Below are 11072 nucleotides of genomic sequence, written 5' to 3' on the forward strand. Positions count from 1 at the left end.
GACTAAACTAAACTGTTTTACCCGATGAAAGAAAAGAAGAGATGGATCTACACGATGAATCAATTCCATCATTAAAAGGAAGTAAAGTCTTCCGAAAAAGACACGCGCTTCTTAATTTAGGTCATGAAGTTGTCGTCCAGACCAGCTGTAGGTTGACGAAAAATCTAGAAAAGTCATCACTAAAATCAGCAGGAAATCCACGGACCTCAGCATTAAACAGGGTCGCCAAGTGGTCAGATTTATCCTAACCATGAGAAGGATTTATCTCGTACAATGGGGGGGCACCATGCAAATTAGCTGGATAAGACTAATGAATCAGATCCCCAGAAAGGATAATCTCCTTAAAAGATCAAAAATCAGCTTTTAAGCCTGATATTACTCAATCCTAGAGATTGACCTTAAAGATTGAGAATTACAAACTCATGGAATTCAATGATATCTAAACTCGAGATTGAGCGAGAAAATATTTTGATCAAAATTACAAACCGATTTGTTTTCTGAAAACCCTATTTTCAATGCGTTCATTACCATTGAACGTAAAATCCTAGGAATTCACCTGGAATTCATTAGGTCACCTGAACCAAATCGGGTGTCAACCGTAAGAACGGTGGTTGCATAGCATGGTCAAAGACAGGACCTTGTGCCAGACCGAAAAATTATAAGGGTGAGCTTTACTATTGCTCCTACCAAGGATAGTAATTGCGTCCGACACGTTATAGACCATAATCAAATGCATGTCATTAGACATTGCCTTAACAGTTGCTTGTTCAACGCTTTACTTTACAACCGGACGGTAGTTTACCGAAAGGTAATATACGGGACAAGTAAACTGGACGTGTTGCTTTCCAAATACAAGGTTAGCAAGTGGGTGACACAAAACCGCAAGTTTTGAGCTAAAATTTTCACCCACCAAACCCACAAAAATAATTTGCAAACACCGGTGAAGGTTTATTCCAGAAAACTTATCTAGGGTAAAAACTAGATTTAATTTTCAAAAGATCAAATGTTTTCATAAAGATCCAATTTCCTTAATGGATCTAAATTTTTATAGTCATGTAGGATTGTAAACCATATCGTTACTACCATTGTTTATACCGCCGTATAGAAATCACTGATGTACAAAGTGTGAAGAATAAAGAAGTGATTCTAGTATTTCAAGACGATATTGCTTGAGGACAAGCAACGCTCAAGTGTGAGAATATTTGATAATGCTAAAAACGAACATATATTTCATAGCATTATTCCTCAAGAAAGACAAGCTTTTAGTTGCAATTGTTCTATTTACAAGTGATATTCGTTTAAATAATAAAAGGTGAAGACAAAAGACAGATTCGACGAATTGAAGACGCAAACGACCAAAAAGCTCAAAAGTACAAAAGACAATCAAAGAGGTTCCAATTATTGATAAGAAACGTCTCGAAATTACAAGAGTACAAGATTCAAAACGCAAAGTACAAGATATTAAATTGTACGCAAGGACGTTCGAAAATCCGGAACCGGGACATGAGTCAACTCTCAACGCTCGACGCAACGGACAAAAAATTACAAGTTAACTATGTATATAAATATAATATAATATATAATTAATATATAATTAAACGCCGGAAGATTTTTTATTAGCGTTGCGCTTCCGGCGTTTAAGAGTTGTCCCCGGCAGCGGCGCCAAAAATACTTGATGTTAAAGCTAAGGGGTATAAAATATTATTAAATTTTACAAGAAATACTATTAAATACGATACAATTTTACACAAGATATTTATTTATTTATTGAATGGATATACTTAAACCTTGCTACAACACTTATAGGCAGTGTACCTAATCGTACAGTAGTGTAGTTTTTAGTAAGTCCGGTTCGTTCCACAGGGAAATCTTTAAACAAAGCTTAACGCTATATTAGTTTACTTTTATAAAAATACAAATATATATATAAGTAATATTATTATTATAAAGGGGGGGTTTTACCGTTTAATGACCGGTTTGTCGATTTTAAAACTTTAGTCGCAGTTAAAACCAAATGTAAAATAATATAAATACAAGACTTAAATTAAAGCGTAAAGTAAATAACGATAATGAAATTGCGAAGAATAAAAGTGCGATAAAATAAACTTGCGTTAATTAAAAAGTACGATAATTAAAAGTGCAATTAAATATAATAACAATAAATAAAAGTGCTATAATTAGAAGTGCAATTAAATATAAAATAAAGGAAATTAAATATGAAATAAAAGAATTATGCTTATTTAAACTTCCGTAATCATGATGTTTGACGTGTTGATTTTAGTTTTATGCCCATGGGTTAATTGTCCTTTGTCCTGGATTATTTAATATGTCCATACGGATTTTGTCCATAATAGTCCATCAGTCATAAATAAAAAAAGCGAAAGCCTTCGTCAAATTATTCTTATTCCCGAAGTCAAATATTCCAACTAATTGGGGATTCGAATTGTAACAAGGTTTTAATACTTTGTTTAATGAATACACCAGGTTATCGACTGCGTGTAAACCAAGGTTTTACTACTTTGTTAATAATTACACCAATTACCCTTGAATGTAATTCACCCCTGTTTCGACAAGTCTATTAACTATTAATCCAGTTCCGTATCCTGTAAAATGAATAATTATTGGTATTTATAGATATCCCTCCCACCGTACCCAGTAAAGCGTATGTGGTTATATATAAATACGTCGAATTATAAGTTTGTATATTAAATTAACAAGGTATTGTTTAATTAATATAAAACCCATTAATAGCCCATAGTCTAATTTCCACAAGTGTCGTTCTTTTATCCAAACCCCAATTATGGTACAAAGCCCAATTACCCAATTTTAGTAATTAGCCCAACATCATGATTACTTCGGATTAAATAAGCATAATAATAACTTAGCTACGAGACATTAAATTAAAAAGGTTGAACATAACTTACAATGATTAAAAATAGCGTAGCGTTACACGGACAGAATTTCGACTTACACTCTTACAACATTCGCTAACATACCCTTATTATTAGGATTTAAAATTAAAATTAAAATTAAAATATAAATTATAAATATATATTACGTATATATTGAGAGAAGAAGGGAAAAAAAGATTATGAAAAATGCTCAGAATTCGGTTGGCTTTATAGGGACTTTCAAAACTTGGGGCTCCGTGACTCGCGGCACATTTTGCCTTCAAACTCCGCGAGTCGCGGAGTTTGTAAATACAGCTCAGTCCCTTTTGGAGTCTTTCTTGCCGACGATTTATTTATAAATATAATATATATATAATTAATATAATTAATTATATATTATATTATATTTATATACATAGTTAACTTGTAATTTTTAGTCCGTTGCGTCGAGCGTTGAGAGTTGACTCATGTCCCGGTTTCGGATTTTCGAACGTCCTTGCGTACAATTTAATATCTTGTACTTTGCGTTTTGAATCTTGTACTCTTGTAATTTCGAGACGTTTCTTATCAATAATTGGAACCTCTTTGATTGTTTTTTGTACTTTTGAGCTTTTTGGTCGTTTGCGTCTTCAATTCGTCGAATCTGTCTTTTGTCTTCACCTTTTATTATTTAAACGAATATCACTTGTAAATAGAACAATTGCAACTAAAAGCTTGTCTTTCTTGAGGAATAATGCTATGAAATATATGTTCGTTTTTAGCATTATCAAATATTCCCACACTTGAGCGTTGCTTGTCCTCAAGCAATATCGTCTTGAAATACTAGAATCACTTCTTTATTCTTCACACTTTGTACATCAGTGATTTCTATACGGCGGTATAAACAATGGTAGTAACGATATGGTTTACAATCCCACATGACTATAAAAATTTAGATCCATTAAGGAAATTGGATCTTTATGAAAACATTTGATCTTTTGAAAATTAAATCTAGTTTTTACCCTAGATAAGTTTTCCGGAATAACCCTTCACCGGTGTTTGCAAAATATTTTTGTGGGTTTGGTGGGTTTCAGATTTGAAAATTTTAGCTCAAAACTTGCGGTTTTGTGTCACCCACTTGCTAACCTTGTATTTGGAAAGCAACACGTCCAGTTTACTTGTCCCGTATATTACCTTTCGGTAAACTACCGTCGGGTTGTAAAGGAAAGCGTTGAACAAGCAACTGTTAAGGCAATGTCTAATGACATGCATTTGATTATGGTCTATAACGTGTCGGACGCAATTACTATCCTTGGTAGGAGCAATAGTAAAGCTCACCCTTATAATTTTTCGGTCTGGCACAAGGTCCTGTCTTTGACCATGCTATGTAACCACCGTTCTTACGGTTGACACCAGATTTGGTTCAGGTGACCTAATGAATTCCAGGTGAATTCCTAGGATTTTACGTTCAATGGTAATGAACGCACTGAAAATAGGGTTTTCAGAAAACAAATCGGTTTGTAATTTTGATCAAAATATTTTCTCGTTCAAGCTCGAGTTTAGATATCATTGAATTCCATGAGTTTGTAATTCTCAATCTTTAAGGTCAATCTCTAGGATTGAGTAATATCAGGCTTAAAAGCTGATTTTTGATCTTTTAAGGAGATTATCCTTTCTGGGGATCTGATTCATTAGTCTTATCCAGCTAATTTGCATGGTGCCCCCCATTGTACGAGATAAATCCTTCTCATGGTTAGGATAAATCTGACCACTTGGCGACCCTGTTTAATGCTGAGGTCCGTGGATTTCCTGCTGATTTTAGTGATGACTTTTCTAGATTTTTCGTCAACCTACAGCTGGTCTGGACGACAACTTCATGACCTAAATCAAGAAGCGCGTGTCTTTTTCGGAAGACTTTACTTCCTTTTAATGATGGAATTGATTCATCGTGTAGATCCATCTCTTCTTTTCTTTCATCGGGTAAAACAGTTTAGTTTAGTCCAAAGCAAAAGTATTTTCAGTTATTTGTTACAGATATATGTGACATATGTTTAAGATAACTTGGTAAATTTTCCCACACTTGGCTTTTATTTTCCTTTTTATCGTCCTCTATTCCATTTTAAATGAATTTTAACATTTTGGTTTGTTTCTCAATTTATGTCCTTTCTGAGGTAACAATAATTTCGGTGTTAAAACCTAGTTTTATCGTTCATAAATATGTATAAACATGATTTTGAGTTCATTTAATTGAAAATTTTGAAAAATTTTACTAGATTTGGGTAGTCAGTATATAAGACTAGGGCTGTTCTTTATTATCAGAGAGCACTAGATTCTAATACAACTACTGCTTTACTAGTATTTTTAATGGTAACCAAGTGTATAAAGATAAAAATTTTAAAAATCCGCAAGAATTTAACCCCTTCCCACACTTAAGATCTTGCAATGCCCTCATTTGCAAGAAATCAGTACAATTTAAATTATTGAGGGTGATTTGTGTGAAAATGATTAAATTTTTACCAAAGTTTCCAAATATATTGGCGTTTGTTTGCTGAATGATAAATGGTGCACATCATTTGTTCATTCCGTCTTGTTGTTATTTCACATATATTTTGCATCTTGTCGTCAAAATTAGTTGCTTTTGCTGAACTTAATGCCAGTCTTTGAAAATGCGTTGTTTTACCCTGTTGTGTACATAAGATAAACTGCAAACATATATACATATTTTTGAAGTTTGGTATATTACCCCACATTCAAAAATTATTAAAATCTAAGAATAAAAGTTAGAAAATTATAAAAACTATTACAATATTAACATAAGTATTAAACATATCAACATTACAAATTACAAAATAAATAAAACTAAGTAGACTAGGGATGATACTGGTACCAATAGGGGTTCCAGGCATAACCATAGGTGCTATAGAATGCTTCGGCAGGGTTATACGTAGGATACGGTGGTTGCATCTCTATAGACCAGGGAGGGAATGTGGGTTTTGGTGTAGGAATATAGTTTCTACCTATATGTTAGCAATGAGCTATGATTTGGTTCTGATGAACTTGCCAATCTTCAAATGCTCCTTGTCTAGCATTTTCGTACTCCTGTGCAGCTATAAACCTTTGCATTTCTTTCATCTCATTTCCCCCTCCTACATTACCTTGCTGTTGGTTTCTCTCAACCTGTGGATGTCTACCATGGTATTGTACTGCGGCGTTATTTCGCCTCTTCAAAACTTTCGCACCATGGTATACATTTAAACCTATAGTATCGCGGGGTTCTGGTTCTTCGACTAATAATCCTCCCCGACTTATATCCACACCGAGATATTCAGCAATCAAAGTAATAAAAATACCACCTCCTATTATGCTATGCGGTCTCATCCCCCTAACCATAGCTGATAAATAATAACCCACACAATAAGGTATACTTACAGCGCTTTGTGGGTCTCGAATACACATATGGTAAAACAAATCCTGTTCATTTACCTTTTCCTTGTTCTTACCTCTTTGTGTAATCGAATTAGCTAAAAACCTATGAATCACTCTTAATTCAGCTCTATCTATATCCAAATAAGAGTAATTCCCCCCTTTGAATCGGTGATGGCTTGTCATTTGACTCCACACACCGTGTGTATCAAAATTTTCATCTATCTTTCTATCATTTAGTATCAACCCTCTACAATCGGCAGATGCTAACTCCTCAGGCGTATATATACGTAAAGCCTGAGCCATGTCTAGTAAAGACATGTGGCGCATCGAACCGCCTAACAAAAATCTAATAAAAGATCGATCGGTTAAACTAGCTACCCGATCATTCAACTCTATACTACACAACAATTCTTTACACCATACTTTATATACAGGTCTACGCATGGTGAATAAACGTACCCAGTCATTAAAAGTAGAATTACCATACCTCTGTACAAGTAATTCCCTAATTGGCCCGGCCAATTCTACAGCTTCTAAGGGTCCCCATTCTATGACCCTAGGTACCTCAACAACTTTGGAATGAAGAGTATGCAAACCCCTTTGATATTTTGGATAATCTATCCAAAGTCTGTCAAATCTCAGGTTCGGGTGCAAATCTTCCAAGTGCATATCAGAAAAGGTCATGACTGGATGAGGTATATCTTGCTTGTAGTAGTTATCCACCTCCTGTTGTTCCGCATTCTCAGCAGGAGCATTGCGAGCTTGGGATGAAGATTCACCCCTTTCAGTCTGCAAAACACATCAAACACAATTTTTGTGCATCCAAATATGCATTAGTGTCAGCAAAATCATCAATCAAAATAATTACAATGACATGATCAATTTATATCAAACTTAAGCTTATTTTCATATTTTCATCAAATCTACACCTTTTCAAATAAGTATATACGAAAATGTTCGCCAAGTTCATAAGCATTCAAATCAAATAACATGTCAAAATAATCATTACTAGCAATTAAACAAGTTTCAAATGGCATTATCTCTCAAAAATCAAGTTCATGAATTTTAGACTTGAAAAAGTCCACTTTAATTCTCAAAATCATGTTTAGGCTCAAAGTTTGGATCATTTAACTACCTAGACACGTTACACTACTTAATTTAGCAACAATTCATGACAAAAATCGGCCATAACCTGTTTATATCAAAAAGTCCCAAATTGCTCAAGAACACAAACCCTAGATTACTCAAAATTTGAAGTTTAAGGCTTCTAATCATGTTAAGCAGCATCAATCTAGGTTATACAAGCATAATACATAAACAATTTAAGCATAATTACACTAAAAAGCATCAAAATCAAATTGGGGAAAAAATTGCTCAAGAACACTAATTTTTGAATTAAATGGTGTTTAGGTGTAGAAATTTACCGTTTTTCTTGAGTAATTCCTTGATAGCATCCTTCTCAACATGATTTTAGTAAAAGATTTGATGATTAACGGTTAAAAATTGTGATTTTTGGGGTTTTGTTTCTTGTTTTTTCGGCAGTTTTTTCGGCTGTTCTTTGCTGTGTTTTACTTGTGGTGTGTGGACTGAGCTGTTTAGCTCGATTTTATTTTTTCTGTATTTCGATCCCTCCGCGAGTCGCGGAGATTAAAGCTTCAAACTCCGCGAGTCGCAGAGTTTGTTTTTTTTTTGTTTTTTTTATAACATCTTATACTAATTAAAACAATTAATTAATTAATTTAAAATTTTGTTTCCCTTGTTATTTAGGACGAGGTCGTTTCGGATCGATGTCCTAGTCCGTCCCTCGACAAAATTTTAAAATTTGTCTTTTTGTAGCGATTGTTTTAAAAGCTAAGATTTTTGGGTTTTTAATGTTTTTGGCATACTTTAATTCAATAAGATTAAAAATAATGATAATAAAAGTTCTTGTCCCTCCCTTGGGTAAAGCAATTTTGGTTCAAAGATCTAGTCTTCAACTTACGACGAATTTTTAAAAATCATATTTTTAACTTAATGAGATAAAGTAAATTTTTGTTTTTAAATTCACACAACTTAAATATAAAATTCAAAATTAATATTAAAAATTCAAACCAAACTTAAAATTTGAAATGCATAAAAAATAAAATTCATATTTTAAAAATTAAAAATTCACACCAAACTTAATTTAAAAATTCATATTATAAATTCACACCAAACTTATATTAAATTTTCAAATATTTACAATTTTAAAAATATTGTTTTTACAAAGTTTACAATATTAATTTAAGATTTAAATATTAATTTTAAAAACATGGTAAAAATAAAATTAAAAATCTTTTTGGCTTTTTATCCCACTTTAATCAATCAAATATTATCAAAAATATGCGCCCCTCTTTTCGGTAAAGTAATTTCGGTTCCAAAACCTAATTTAACTCATGACGAATTTTTGAAATATTTTGGGTTGATTGATTAAAGATATTTATACCTTAAGAATAAACGTTAAATTTCGCAGTGATGTAATAAATTTTTGAATGATATCAATAATTTCGGTCGCCAAACCTAATTTTATTCAATACCAATTTAATACTTTTTAGCGAACAAATTAACGTTTATTATCAAAAGGTTAAAAATAAAAAAATAAAATAAAAACTGTACAGACTTACCTGTGAAATAGATTTCTTAGTTATATGATCTATCCCATTCATAAGATAGTCGGTTTAATTGGTTTTCCATAGCTACATAGGCGTAACCTCGAGCATTCAGTGTCTTTTCTTCTAAACATATGAACGGTCCGTCTCTGCATAAAGTAACAAATTCGGTGTTTGAATAGGTTTGATTATTTGAACATTTACCTTCATGTGACCATTTTCCGCATTTGTGACATCTTTCTAGGTGTCGTGCTCTTCTTTTCGCTGCGGATTTTGATTTTCCTTTACCAAATTGTAACTTATTATCTTCGCATCTGGATTCTTTTCTAACTCCGTCCATTCTTTCTCTGATTATTGATACTATTTCACTAGGTAGTATGTCATTATTACGTTTAGTGATCAAAGCGTGTAGCATTAGACCATGGTTTAGTTCACAGGCAGTCTTCATTTCCTAAAAAAAAATAAAAATTCAGAATGGGGGGAGAAGACTAGTTCTTTAGGGTCTGCTAGGGAAAGACCATTCGGGTTCCATTTTCGAGAACTACACGAAAACAGACAATCTAACTCTAACAGAAATACATAAATCCCCTATACTTAGTTGAAATTGTGATTAACATTATTTTCAATTGAATCATCAACAACTTGTATATCTTTGACTTTTACTTCAATCCATTTGTTGATTTCCTCCGTAACTTTCACAAATTCAACTAACACTGCCTTTTCTTTTGACGATAAATTGGATATTAATCGGTTATATAACTTAAAGTTTCCTTTAATCTTAGCATCGTGAATCCGTTTATAAAGTTTCTTCGTTGAACTGTTAAAAATGGGTTCATCTAATTTCGTATCATCAACGGCATTCTTTGTGATTGGATCATCATTAAGTGTTTCTTCATCTTCCCCACACTTATGCGTTTTTATTGGTCTAACAGTTTTGGTTTGTGGAGATCTAAACTTTCGGTTCACAAAGGTGATTGATGTATCACCATTCCTAAGTGTCATTCTACCTTCTCTTACATCAATGAATGCCTCGGTGGTTGCTAAAAATGGGCGATCTAGAATTAGAGGAATATCAAGGTTTTCCTCCATATTAATCACTATGAAGTTTGCAACAAAGGTCAAACTTCCCACGTTAACAAGTAAATTATTTGCTATTCCAACCGGGTGTTTAATGGTTTGGTCAAATGATTGAACACCTATTTTGGTTGGTTTTAATTTACCCATGCCTAATCTTTTGTATAAGGAAAGAGGCATAATATTTGCACTTGCTCCTAAATCTGCGAGTCCATTATATACAGCGCCATCATTAAGTAAGCAAGAAATGATAAATTCACCCGGGTCTCCTGCTTTAGTAAGTCGAGTTGGTTTGTAAACTTTTTTCGGGTGTTCTTTCCTTGATTCTTTCATTTCTATTTGAATTTCTTGTTCACATTTTTCTTCGTTTCTTGAAATGGGAGATTTGTATAGGAATTCTTCTTCATCACTCAAATTTGAATCCTCCCTATATTCCAATTTTGATTTTTCATATGTTGTTGATAACATATTTATGTTTTCATTTTGAAGGTTTCCTTGGGTGGTGAAATTATGATTAACTTCATTGTCAACTTCCATCGGACCATGTATGTAATGTTTAACTCTGTGACCATTAACTTTAAATTCAATCCCATTTGAATTTATTAATTCTATCGTTCCTTATGGGAAAACTCTTTTGACTATGAATGGTCCAGACCATCTTGATTTCAATTTTCCAGGAAATAGCTTGAATCGTGAATTGAAAAGAAGAACTCTGTCTCCTTCTTTAAATTCTTTTGAACTTCTGATTCTTTTATCATGCCATTTCTTCGTTCTTTCTTTATAGATTAACGAATTTTCGTATGCTTCATGTCTTAATTCTTCTAATTCGTTTAGTTGACTTAATCGTAGACGTCCAGCTTCATATATATCAAGATTACATGTCTTCAAAGCCCAAAATGCTTTGTGTTCAATTTCTACTGGAAGATGACATGCTTTTCCATAAACAAGTCTAAAAGGTGTGGTTCCAATTGGAGTTTTGTAGGCTGTTCTAAAAGCCCAGAGTGCATCCTCCAATTTAATGGACCATTCCTTCAGATTTGATCCTACGGTTTTCTCTAGAATACGTTTTAAAGCT

The sequence above is a fragment of the Rutidosis leptorrhynchoides genome, chromosome 4 (genome assembly GCF_046630445.1).
Source record: "Rutidosis leptorrhynchoides isolate AG116_Rl617_1_P2 chromosome 4, CSIRO_AGI_Rlap_v1, whole genome shotgun sequence".
NCBI classification, from domain to species: Eukaryota; Viridiplantae; Streptophyta; class Magnoliopsida; order Asterales; family Asteraceae; genus Rutidosis; species Rutidosis leptorrhynchoides.